The following is a 13376-nucleotide window of genomic DNA, read 5'->3' on the forward strand; positions in this document are numbered from 1 at the left end:
GATGAAATAGGCAAGATAATTGCAGAAACAGCTCATTTCTCTCAGAGATGATAAAGAGGATATAATGACCATCCCTCACCCACAAAATCCTATTTATTATTGCTTAGGACATTTGCACAGATTCTGGAATGCAGCTTTATGATGCTATTTCTTTTTACTGTGCTGTTACATCCTCTTTCACACAGTGTTTTGAAAAACATTCATGTTAGACCCTTTTGTCTTCTACATAGAATATTTATGGAAGATTTTTACTGCAAGTCATAAATTAATTAATAACAATAGACTGTAATACCAAGAGCCAAAAAACTGCCCTTATAAAATACTGACTTCTCAAAGAAGTTAATGACACTCCTTTACATAAGATACCAACCTATCAGAGATTAAATTTCTATCCTGAAAGAGATTGCTTAGAGTACCTATGGGGTTATTTTTATACATTCAGAATCTTTAACATGATGATACACTCCATAAAGGACATCTGAATAAAATAAGGAACTAATTTGGATGTGTTATTGCCCAGTCACAAAGTTGGACCTCATGTCTTTATGACAAGGAGAAACTTTGTTTCTGATGCATTAAAATAGTTTTGTATAGTAATTTTCTGAAGCTGCCATATTTCAAAAGTCATACAGATCCTTTATAGAAGCACAGTGGTTTCCAGATAATAATAGCTACTTCAGTGTCTTTCCTTTAAAATACAAGTTAGTTACCCACTAAATGCTGAAGGTTTATATTCCTCTTTCAGATACCTGTTTAGGACACTTACATTTAGTTGCAAAATAGCATATATTGTTGCTTGATGCAACTTATATTAATAGTAAGAATATTTTATATGTTGATGCAGAGGGGGTTTTTGATAATATAATCAGGTTTAAATGTAAGATGGCATCACAGTACAAAACACTGATTAACTGGTTAAATTGAGAAGTACATCAGTTTAAAAACTATTCTTCTTTTCAAATATAAGGTGCTTCTTTCATTGAGTTAATGAAACTAAGGGGTTGATCTGAGGTGGGTTTGTTTGTTTTGCGGTTTTTTAAATTGTCAATGCTTTGCTGAGGTGATTAATAACTTTTATAACTACTCTTGGGGCTTATGGATGTCTACACAGATCTGCTTTTCTTCAAGGGGGTGGAAAACAAGAGAGGGTTGGGATTGTTCAGCCTGGAGATGTGGAAGCTCCAGCAAAACCAACTGGCAGCCTTCCAGTGCCTAAAGGGGGCCTACAAGAAAGCTGGAGAAGGACTTTACCCAAGGGCATGCAGTGACAGGACAAGGGGAATGGCATTAAGCTGAAGGAGGGCAGGTTTAAATTAGATATTAGGAAGAAATTCTTTACTGTGAGAGTGGTGAGGCACTGGAACTGGTTGCTCAGACAAGCTGCAGATGCTCTATCCCTAGATGGGGTTTTGAGCAACCTGGTCTAATGGAAGATGTTCCTGCCCATGGAAGGGAGGTTGGAATGAGATGATCTTTAGCATCTCTTCCAACCCAAACCATTCCATGATTCTAGGTCAAAAAATCAAGTTAAAAAAAGTTTGTGAGATTCGCTGCGTTTAAATTAGGTGTAGAACTTCAAGGAAAATGACATTCAGGATTTTTTTTTCATTTACAGAAGAATTTTTAAAAATTTAATAGTCACAAAACGCTCACAATTTTCCAGATGTACTAATTTAGGGGACAAGATTCTCTTCCAACTTCCACCAATCTAAATTAGAACAACTGAAATTAAACCAAATGGCATCATTGTAACAAAAAGCATAAATGAAAAAGGCTGTTAACTTTATTGCCACAGCCTTCAGAAAACTGGAGACAATACAAGAAACACAGAATGTGTGAAAAGCCCTGCATAATACTTCATCTTCCCGCCAGCCCTGGGTGCAATCTCAGCAGTGCTCCGAGTGAGCTGTGCATCATCTATTACTCCAGCACTTGAGAAAATCCAAATCGCATCTCAAATCACGCAATATCCCAGATGCCAGTGATTAACAGAGGTAACTGTTTTATCTGGATCTCTGCGGGCATGAAAATGTGCACTTGTCTAGGAAAGCTAACTCTGGGCAAACAGCTCTATTTCAAGCTGGAGGGAGGTAGCACAAGGGTTAAGAAAAACTTTACCAGCCCATGTTGTATTGGAGCAATCACTGTAATGCCAGTGCTCTGGGCAATGACAATCTGTTAGGTCTTTTCGAAACCCAGTACAAGCATTTGTAATGCAAATGTTGGCACACTGAATATATCACACTGTTCCTACATCCATTGATACCAGCAAAAGGGGAGGAATCATGTGGTTCCATCCTCCCTCTGCAGCAGCTTGTTCCCTTCAGCTCTTCTTTACTTCCCTGTGTTTTCTCTAATCTAGTTCTAAAGGTCTTTAAGCACAGTGTTTGTTGTTCAGGACTAGTTATAGCATGTTAACCTATTTTCTCCCCTTTCATGTGATTTTTAGCTCGGTTTTGTCGAGCTGTGTTCAGCACACTATGAACAATCCTCCTGTTTAGAAATTGAAAACAGGAATAACGGCCAAGAGTTGTGAGAAATTTATGACTCGATTTCCTTGGGGTCTGGTAAAGTACTTACACTTGGTAAAGTACTTACAGTTGGTAAAGTACTTAGAAAAACTGGGAAACTGGGTCTGTGAAACTGAGAAAAGTTCAAAGACAAAGAAGAATCTTCTAAAGGAAAATTATAATTTGATATTGCCATTCAGTTTGCTGCAGACAAATAGATAAATAACACACATACAGCCTTTTGCGTGCATCACGACTCATTTGCTCTGGTTCACAAACATCTTTTGTTTAGAAGCCACCATAAGAATTTTACCACAAAAAGTGATGAACACTTGAAAAAAACAATTTAAGCCCACCACAGCTTATCTTTCTGACTGTCTTTTAATGGATGTGCTAGAAACAGGCCTCAAGATTTTTGAGGGACCTGTAGAACAACTTGGAAACAAACTGGAAAGTGTTACATGAGAATATTTACTTTTTCCCTGACAAAATCACTCCACTTACAGCTCACCATGCTGTGGTGAGCTGCATGAACAGGAAGATTTTTTCCCAGTTTCCCCTTACCCTTTGTTAAAATAAACAAATACCTCTCAGGAACAAAAGTGAATCCAGCTACTTATCTTGGAAGAAATTAGCAGAGACAAATATATGACAAAAGTACATCAAACATATTCAATTGTTTAAGTCAGTTTAACCCAGAAAGCTAAATTTTCAACTTATTTCTCCTTTCCTTTAGATGCATATTTGAAAACTAGGAAGCCACCAAATGTTCAAGGTCACGGCCATGTTCTTTCAAGGCAGACACATCTGTAAGAGCAGTAAGCATGAGGTCAAATTTCAGGGCTTTTTTGCACCAGTGCTAAAACAGAGTTCACAGCTTCTCACTTCTACTTGTACAGAGACAACAGAATAAGTGATATGACCTAAAAATTACACTGGAGAACTTGCCATGACATGTATGTGAGCTGAACAAAACATAAGAAAAAGGTGCTAAGTGGCCTGCACAGAGGGTGAGCTTCCACATAGTTAAAATGTCTACAAAAATCTCACAGGGAGGGCTAGGAAGTACAGTATAGACAAGAAATGTGGGAACTGATCTTGCCCAATCCCAGTGTTCAGTTGCAGAAGAAATTCCCATTCCAAGTGGTGTATTTGCAAAGCAGTGGGAACTCACAATAGCACTGAATTAGTACAGATTCATTGGAATGACCATTGCATATATGAAAAATAAAACAGCAATGAAAAGCAGAGTTTTACCTCATACACTAACTTTAATTTTATTTCTATCTCTATGTATTTCCTAGCTTAAGAAATCACTGCTTCTAAACATGAAGATAGAAAGTGTGAAGAACTATGAATACATTTTCAACAGTATCTAGCACCAGAGCTACTCACAAAATCTGAAATATTTAATGGTGAAGGCTAAAGTTAAACTGACATAACCTTCACAGACAGACATAAGTAAAGCAGGAAAAAGTTTCATCTTCAAAACAGGAATAAGCAACTATTTACCATTCTACCATAGGACTGAAGAACTGTTTGTGATGACACAGTAAACTAACAATTTGAAGACATGAGTCTTGTTTGACTGAATATCCCTTCTCCCTGCAGTAGACTCATGCACCTACTGAGGTGATTGTTATGAAAATCCAACACTACATGTAAAAGTTTTCAATTATTAAAAGAAGCACCATTTCTCAAATTCTTTCATTGACAATCAAGAACTTTCCTGGGTTCTCTTAAAAGTGATCCCCAAGTATGCAAGCCATTAAGGATGAGTATTCTTCATCTACCTGGCTGCATATATTGAAAACAAATTGAAAAACTGTAATTTCAGAATATAGGTTAGACAGGACATTTACCTTTATACTTTATAGAGTAAAATAATTTAACTCAAAAACTAACTTGGAGGAAAAGAAATGTTAGAATGGATAGCATATAGCAACTTACCTTATTGCATTTCTAAATGTATAGAACAATTCCATTTTGAATTGAAACAAACAAATTAATAATACTTTAAAACAACAAGGTCCACATCTCTTCCTCAAAGTATTTAACATTACCATCATTTCTTAGGGAAAAAAAAATAAAAAAAGATACAATTCTATTTTAGCATATCAATGAAATTAGGAGGGAAGTCCTGCTGAAGGACTAACTCTCCTTAATGCCCTTATTCTGCCTTCATTATGCCACTGATGCCCCATGACAACAACATTAATTTGACATGGATGAGTTATGACCCACAGTGTCTTGCACAACTCTCAGGAAGCCTAAGGCAGGGTTTTTCTGCTTTGGGTATTGGGACCAGAAGGACCATGCAGAAAACCAGTGCAATTGAAGGAGCAATTAAGCTACAGGTTGTTTTGCTGTCAGCAGTTAAGCAGCTGTCCCTAATAAATTATTTGATTATACAACATCTTACAGCTTTGACATAGAATGTAACCGTGCATACAACTAACATTCAGTAGCTTTGTATATTTGCTTGTGTGATTATAACTTTTAATTCCTCCTGCAACTCGTTAGTGCACCCTGGCAATCCAAAGCACTGTTGGGTTTTCCATACCAATGGTCAGCATGCTCAGAGCACTTCAAAAACATGGACTAAAATACAACCATCTTGAGAAGAGGGAAAGGATTGCTATCACTTTTTGCTGCTAAAAAACAAGGCCATTCTCACTCCGAGCAGAAATGAGTAAGAGGGAGAAACTGAAGCACATATAAATCATATGTTTATATATTTACAGTGGACACATGCAAAACACAACTCAGAGGTATCTGAGAAATTCCTGAACTAGAATCCTGATTTATTATTTTTTAATAGGTAGAATACCATGCTAATGGACACAGCTTCTTTCTGGCATTTGCACTACCTTCTTCAGGTAGCAAATTATCAGGTAGTCAATTATCTCTGTATGCAGTGCTTCCTGCTTGGGAGCTGAAACTATGGACTTCACATTCCCAGTCCCACACTGACCCTGTGCTACTCTGCATGCTCAAAAATAAAAGGGGAATTTGCTCTGTGCAAGGTCTTGCACAAAACTGAATTAAAAAAAAGTTCATTGCAAAACATCCTTCATAACCACTGCAAGTCTGAAGAGTTTCTCCCCATCATGACAATCATTTCCTAAAACATGCTGGCATATGAATCTTTTCCATCTCCTCATGTGGCCACAAAGAGCTGTGGACCCTGTCATTGTTCTCGAGCTGAATGTCCCAATCCTCCTGCGAGGACTCAAAAATTGTCAAGATGACTCAGAGGACCATCACACACCACATATAACAAAGCAGTGAATTAAGCACATCTCCAAAAAATTCAGACAGCAATTCATAAACTATTAAATGGAAGATTATAATAACAAATAGATGAATTCAGTCCTCCATGGATAATACATGTAGAAAAATGCTAATCTTTGAGGCTAAATTATTCACCACGAATGAGTCAATCAGCTCTATTCCCTTATAGACCACTGTTTCCGGGAGCTATTTATAAGTGAGACAAAACTGATGTGCTTGTATTATCTATTTCTCTACAAGAGGAAAGTGCATGATAATTCTCTTTTTATTCCCTTTATTAAGGCATTCCATGAATGTGAATGGCAACAAAAACCACAAGAACCATCTGTAATTGATACTGCAGTGACAGCTAAACAGTTAAGTTAGTGAATTTGGCCACCATTACAAATTTCCTTGGTTCTGATCAGGCACTTAATAATGAAATACCTCATTTATTAAGTGATGTAGTCAGCAGAACTTTGAACAAAAAAGCCCATGCCAGAATGCTGTCACTGTCTTTTAAAATAACTGGTATACAGGGACTATTCTTTAAACCAAAATATCTAATTCCCAGGAGCGGCTACAATCAGAAATCTCTACCAGAAAAAAAAGTAAATCACACATGTCTCTTCCCTGACTTTCTAGCTAGCTGCATTTCCCCAGCCACAAGACTCCCTCCTACTTGGAGGGACTCAGATCTCCAGGGCAGCAGAGAAAACTATGCAAGTTCCAATAAAGGGAATTTTCTGCTGAAAGAAGGATCAACCCCTTGAGGGCAGGTTCAGAACAACTTTAAGGGACTGGGTCATCAGAACTCTCTGCAGTCCATGTTCTCCCTCTAAAATAGAACCAAAGTTCGTAACTGTCATGCACACTTTTTTTGGCAATTACAGCTCTATCAGAATTAAGGAGTAAGTGAACTTAGCGATGATATTTTATAAGCAAACAGTTGCCTACACATTACTCATTTCAAAGGAAAAGAGAGGACCACAGAAAGATGCATTTCCAAACCAATCTAAAGGTTAAGCCAGACGAGTTCTCTGAATCAGGATCTAATTAGATTCCAAGGCTCAGCTTGGGAGACTTGAAGATGTACCAGCAAAGGAGAGGCTGCTCACACCTCTCCTGTCAGAGACAGCTGAGCCTCCCAGAAGGATACTGACACTTCCATGGATCCTGGCTACCTCATTTACCAATGGAACATCCCAATTAACTTCTGTAGGGATTATGCATCGAATTCTTGCTGAAATTAATGTGCTCAAATGTCTTGCCTGGCTCTGTAGGATTGAATCCTCATTTATGTGTGGCTGAGTGCCTCTCCCCACCCTGGAAATGGCATATATTTTATCCTAGCTGTATATAGTGACAATGGCATTAAAGGTTTAAGAAAGAAACTGTTAAGTATGATGTACAAATACAGTTTAAACTAATAAAAATAAATGCCTTTTCAAACAATGAAAACAGCATTAGTTTCTTTTTTCTTTTTAAATTTGCTTGCACAGACAACAAAGAGAGCACAGATTCAACTAAAATCAAATTAAATTCAAAATTGCTTCCAGTGTTGGTGCTGAAAACAAAGCATGCACAAGGGTCTACTACACTGCTCTCTTGCAAGGCATAAACCAGGTCTGTAATAAACTGCTTGACGCTGTCTTGCTGGTCATAAAGCTACCAAAAAAAAAAAAAAAAAAAAAAAAAGGGATAAAAGGGATATGCCATTTTTTTATGACTCTTTCGGGTCCAGTGCAATATAAAATATATCTGTCTGGCAGTGTATGCTTTCAGAGCAGATTCTAGTGACTTTGAGGTTTATATATACTTTTGTCAGAGAGGAACTGAAATATTTTTTGTTGGATTGGGCCATAGGCAGCTATAGCTGTACCCAAAGGACAGTGTAAATGACAAACATTCTAAACCTCGGAGAAAATATAAATCATTACCAACAAGACCAAGATAAGAGCTCCTTGAACTGACATTTCCAGTTTTAAGAGATAGTTTGCTATTAAAAGAAATACTAACTTTCCTAAATATATTAAAATTATCTTCACATGGATTCTTCAAGAATACCATCACAATGCCATTCAATAAATAAAACCCTAAAAGATCATTTCTTTGGCCACATTGCCATTTTCATTGCCTCCTTCTTTGGTTGTCTTCAAGGTTTTCCATGGCCTATCCCAGACTCCACACCCTCACAGACCACACCAATTCCTTCAATTCTTTCTAAGCTTTTAGGACACTGTTATTAATTTTGCTTCTAAGAAGCATCTTTTGTCTTCTCCTTACTGATACTTTTTTCTAAAGCTTAACTTCTTTTTACCTTTACACCTATGCACAGACAACACGTGAGGCTACATAACTTGACTTCTGCTTTCTTTGCACAGCCCAGTTTGTTGACACATACTATTCCTTACTATTTTGGGACAATATATTCTCGGGGGATGGACTGATATTTCCCCCCCCCCTCCCCCCCCACATTATGCAGCATTCCAAACCCAAAGCAGCCACGTTCCTAGATAACAATGTCAAATAAATAACAATCAGCAATAACACCTCGCTGGATTTTCTAGGTTTTTAAGGCATTATTGTAGAACAACTACCTGTAGTGTCTGTTACTCAAAAAAAAAAAAAAAAAAAGCACACATGTTCTTAATCTGAACCGATACAACCCAATCTTTGATGTGTTAAACTTTGATGTATAGTGAACTCCAGCTAAATTAAATGTAGAAACTTGACCACTAATGCAGCATTCTTCCTGGGCAAAATACACTGTATTTTATCTAAGAGACACACAGGGAGTACAAACAAGAATAACACTACCAAAAAGATCTTCTATTTGGAACTTAAGATCTTCTCTCAGGATCAACAGATCTGGGTTATAGGGAAATTATTTGAAAATAAGTTGCTGAAGCAATATTCCATCAAAATGACTACTATCAGCCATAAACATATGGGACCCTCTAACTACCCAGGGTAATAAGTCTTGTATATTATTGCTGGGAATTCCTCCAAAGCCCAAATCATTTTTAGTTTGTGGAGCTCCCTAATTTATTTTCCATGGTTGGGAGGAATCTGGTGCTAAACACAAAATACAGTTCTACCCCCCATTATCTCTGCAGATAAAGAGTCACAGAGCTTTGGGCTAGAATTAACATGAGATAGGTTATTATGACTGCAAGAACATTTAGCAGTCCCTGTTGACTTTGCAGTTTGCAATAATAAATATCCTCCCCATAATATCTTACTCTATTTTTTCTGAACTTGATGCCTTGAGGAAGTCTTGAAGCTTGTGATAAAATGCTAACAGTACTTACCTATTTTTTTGCTAGCCTGGAATTCCTTTTCTCCCTGGGAAAAGTCATTTAAAGAAATGATATTTGCAAGCAAAAGCTCTTAAAAGTATAACCTCTGATTTCATGAATGCCCTACAGAAATATGATGTCCTACTGTATTTGATTACTGAAGCAAAACTGACTCTGCTTGTATAAAGTAATGGCACTATTTTATAGTGAAGCATTTGCTCTTCTAGAAGGAAAAACCTTGTAATCAGACGTGAAGGTTATAAAAGATGCAGTTGCAAGTCAAAAGTGTCCTATTAGCACCAATCAAGGTGATAATTAAGACCAGATTTCTGTAAGGAGGGGGTACGCTTTTAGGGGGCTTCACAAAGTACTGTACTTCATGCACATAATAAGCAGTTCAAAGTACCCTTACTTTATTAAGAAGATGCTGAAAGTGGCTAAAAGTAAGGTGTACTCTTGCATACATAAACATCTTACTTTGTTAGGCTAACTCTGTGCAACAGAAAAAACTTGCCTACCCTCACATATATTAAGGATGAGGGAGTTTGGCAGTTTTCTTTTTGTTGTTGGGGATTTTTTTAGGAGTAGAGTTATTTTGGGTTGGGGGTTTTTTGCACCCAGAATTGTTCATAAATGCATTTAGGAGAAAAAAATTGAAATAAAAGCAATATCCTTTATACATTCAATGTTTCAGTTCACTAAAAGCCTTTCAGCAAACTAAAGTAATGTTTCACATTTCAGGCACTACAGTTTTCCTTCAACTCGTTCTTGCTGGTTTTTACTTATTCATAGGTCTGTCAAGCAAATTAAGCAGAGTATCAAGCAAAACATGCACATCACAAATACCTTCTATCATAAAAAGACAATCTCAATCTCCATAGATGTCAGCAAGTACTCACAAGAACAAATTAAATCAAGCCATGCTTGCACAACTAAATGTGCATTACCCTCTACCCGTTGCACCTTCTGTGGTATAAAGCTTAGAAGAGGGGCAGTCTATTGGCAATTGATTCTTTTTAGGCAGGGAAAGCAAAAAACAATTAAGTTATGAATAAGACCAACAATACACTCTGCTTCACACACATGCCCGGTTCAAGTTAAATTGTGAACCGATAGAAAGGGAAACATTCTCATATATTTCAGCTTCACCACATTCCTCAATATTTTTCTAGATCAATAAAAATACATTTTTTAAAAATTAAAATGTTTAAAATGATAAGCTATTTCCAAATAGGCAATCTACTGATCTTTAGCTTACTGACTTGTTTCCCTTTGCCACCTCATTGATGGTGGCATTAGTCTTACTGAACAGCAATTCACTATGGGCATTATTTGTCAACAGTTAATTTTCTCTTATGAAATCAATTTCAAAAATTTTACTTTCAGCATTTATAAAGGTTATTTTCATACCTGTGTATTTGCTGGACGTGGCTCCCCATTTTCCTCCTACAAATGAGGTATTTTTCAGTTCTCATGAGCTTTCCACAATGTTGCTGGAAAGGTGTCTAATCTGCAAGGTGAGAGTGAGATATGCTGTATAAAACAATGTTTTTACACTTGCACAAATAAATAAGTGCTTTCTTTTTTAATAAAGCAGGCAAATTAATCTGGACTCATTTAAACGCTCTAGAACTGCAGCACTGGAGAAAACCTCCACCATCTTACAGCCACAGCATTTCCCATACTGTTCCTCCTCAGCTTCTCTATCCTCTTTACTAGGGCTGTCTTCATTTATTGCTACCATTTCCAACACCTTACTCGTCAAATATTTACACCCTGGTTTTGTGCTGGGCACCACTCCTCACCTGCTCTTTTCTGCTTCACTTTCTTCTAATCCTCCCAGATTTTGTGCCTCTGTATTTCCATGCCCTCCCCACCATGGAGAGCACACTCCCAGTGCCAGGTTCCACTACTAATGGGTGCAGTTAGAGATAAAAGGATGACACACATTTAACACCACCACTACATTGGACATAGCCACAACATTCCCCTAGTGCCACTGCAGATCCAGATGTCTGGGTGAACTGCAGCCTGAGTTTCATTAGGGTCTGGAATTTTCCCCCTGCTTTTTCCTTTCTGCCCCCCTCCTAGCTCAGCCCACCTTCACATGACAAGGTATAAAGTCCTAGTAAGTACTTTTACTCCCATGGAGCTCCTCCAGGATAAGGTAAAACATTTCAGAATTTGGAAAGTGGCCACTTGCTGAGGCACCAAAGACACTTCTCTTCATAACTTTGTATAAATGTGTTGCTATGTGAAATGTGCAGCACTTTACATTTAAAATAGTCTTTGATCATTTATCTTTCTCAGGCCTCTAATTTTCAAGTTAACCACTTCATTCTTCACTACACACAGCCTCATTTAATTTCCTTATATCTGCAGAGCAGGAATTAGGCCCAAAATAGATCAAGCAGTGCTGAATTTGGGTCATTATCCACAAAGCAACCCAAGACAGCTGTCAGGGAAAGTTCAGTTGCAATATTTTACTCACACTAGAAAAGGAGATAGGGAAGACTGGCAACCTTCATTAGACCACAAATCTTGAAAAGACTTAAAGCATGACCTCAAGAGCTTCTTCGAGGCTCACAAATCTGAAAACTCACCTGTCCTTTTTCTCCTGAGACATGGTCAGGAAAGGATTTTTTTTTTCAAATCAGATTCTTTATCTGCTAATCTATAGAACAGTACCTGAAAGCACCAATTTTTCCGTGTCTTGTTATCCGTTCATTTTTCATATTTTGATTTGAAGGTTTTCATTTTTAAATTAATACAGAATATTATATCCTCCTGCTAAACCAGTTGTTGTGTCCCAGTTTCACTGTAAATCCAACAAACAGGAAACACAGATTCCTTGCTTTGGTTTGCTAGAGATATTTGCATATAGTCACTAAGGAAAGGTTATTTATTACATCTGATTGATTTTTAAGATTTATCTGTAGCATAAAGAACTACGGTATTTTTTTTTACATTTTGATTGGTGATTAGATCCTGAACCAAATCAGAATCTAAAAGAAACACTGATATCCAAGCATTAGTAATGTAAAAGATAAATCTCTTGTCACTACTATCAATACATACAATAGCATTCCAGCATTCAGGCTTACAACACAGAAAAGTAAGTCTTGGCAAGCAATAGCTCAGACATACTGTATTTACTGCAGTAATGAAGCCTATTATGGACATCTTTGTTTATCTCATCACAATTAAACATTCATGAAGAAATATTATGGAAAAATGCATTTCTGGTCTCATAGCTAATTAGCACAATTTAAGAGTACCCACAGTTAAGCTGCCCAGCCTCTCTCTCAAGGAAAGTGGGGATCTGAATCTAAATTACAAGTGCTCTCCTCCCCCTCATCTGTGCACTTTCAAAACCTGAATTTCAGTCTTGCTTACTAACCCATGTCTGATCTGACCTAACAAAGAGTACAGACATGCAGGAATAAACTTCTAAAGTATATTTTATTTAACTTGCCTCATGGAGAAGCACCAAATTTCCACAATATTGATGTCATCACACATGGTCTGGATTTCAGCCTGTAACAATCAGTGAAAAATAACTAAAAGGACACATGCAAAACAATGAAAACTTGCTATTTACAACAAAATCAGTGTTTTCAGAGAATCAAGGAATACTGACAGCAAGCACACAGTCTGTACTGTCTTATGCTGACATACATGCTTACATTGCTATTACAATAGTCTAATAGATTGTTGCTCCATGCAAGGTTATAAAAGTGTGGTTTATTAGGGTACTGGAACCATAAACTTACGATTGTTTCTCAGGCTGAATTTATATCTAGCCATCAAAATGCATTACTACATTCCAGTCACTTCTTTTTTTCCTTGCACATTAACATAATCATCCCCAACACTTCAAAGTAAGGGAAGTTATATCTAGCTGGTATTCAAACCTACAGCTCTGTCTTTTTTAATAAAGGCCCTCTTTTTATTTTCTAAGGGCATGATGCATATGAAGGCAATCGCCAACAATGAAATCACAGCTATGTTATAAACTACCTTATTAAAAATTTAGGATTGTAATTACATATTGAAACCAAGAAAATTATTGTTCCTTTTTCTGTACTATTGTGCACAGCAGTGCTTGTGACCCTCAGACAAAGGCATATCCACAAAAACGAATGTGTAATCAGTTCTCCAAACTCAGCAATGGCTCGGGGTGAGGGCCCAGAGCCGGGATGATCCCGAACAAAAAATCCCGAACCGCACGGTTCATATATCATGGACAGGCAGCGACCCCACTGCTTAATTGTGTGTTTAATGGACCCGT

Source organism: Lonchura striata, chromosome 2 (assembly GCF_046129695.1).
Source record: "Lonchura striata isolate bLonStr1 chromosome 2, bLonStr1.mat, whole genome shotgun sequence".
Lineage (NCBI taxonomy): Eukaryota > Metazoa > Chordata > Aves > Passeriformes > Estrildidae > Lonchura > Lonchura striata.